Here is a 998-nt window from a genome sequence, read left to right as displayed (position 1 = left end):
CCCCCCCCACCTTACTCACTCAAATTGAGTTGTCAGAAAAGTCCTGAGGCATTTTTGCACAACTTTCCTGACCTAATCCATGCATATGTACGTACATACACTTAAAAAGAGAGTGAGAAATGTTTTCAGGTCTTTACATGATCCAGGCTGTTTTTCTACCTTACCAATGGAGAAACGAAGGCCCAAAAGAGAGGCTCTGAAATGTGTCCCAGGGCAGCTTTGGTCTGTACAAAACAAGGCCTAGTCCTGGGCCTCCTCCAGTGTGACCTTCCCCAGCACGGGGCTATGCCTGGTCACACGTGGGCTGAAGATAACGTCACTACTCCGAAACTCAGAACAGGAGGCAAGGGCTCATACATGGGCTGCTTTCGACGTTTCAAAGTCAACAGCAGCAAAGCTACATAAATGAAATCATTAAAGCCCACATTGGCAGCCACCCAGCAGGCCGGAGGGACACCTATTCCACCACCACCTCGGGCCCTCCTGTACCCAGGAGCCAAGGCCCAGGACCAGCTGGGCCAGAAGCTCTTTGGTGGGCTTTCTACACTTCCCACCATCTCCCTGTCTCTCATCTGGCATTTTCATTGCTCACCTTCTTGTCTCAAGATCACAAGGAAGTTAAAATGCTCAACTTCCTGGTTCATGCAAAGTTAAGACTGTCAAATAGATGCCAGAAATAATAACATTGAATTTTGAAGAGTCAGTGTCAATAGTGCTCAAAGAACTCCTCCGTCTCTGGGACCAGCACCAGGCATCTAAAAAAATTAAAATGAAAATGAAAAAGTCATGACTCACAAGAGTGTAGTGGACCATCGGCAAAAAAAAAGGATCTGAGAGAGATGGCTGACACCATCTCCTGAGGCCCCACCTCCTGCCATGGTGGCAGCGAGCCCTGCGCACGGTGCTTTGTGTATTCCTACCAAAGCCCCAGGAAGCAGTTTTTAGTATGCCCATTGTACAGAGGAGGAATTGAAGGCCACACAGCAAGTAACTGGCAT

The sequence above is a fragment of the Tupaia chinensis genome, unplaced genomic scaffold (genome assembly GCF_000334495.1).
Source record: "Tupaia chinensis unplaced genomic scaffold, TupChi_1.0 Scaffold000159_1, whole genome shotgun sequence".
Lineage (NCBI taxonomy): Eukaryota > Metazoa > Chordata > Mammalia > Scandentia > Tupaiidae > Tupaia > Tupaia belangeri.
This window is presented reverse-complemented; position numbering follows the sequence as displayed.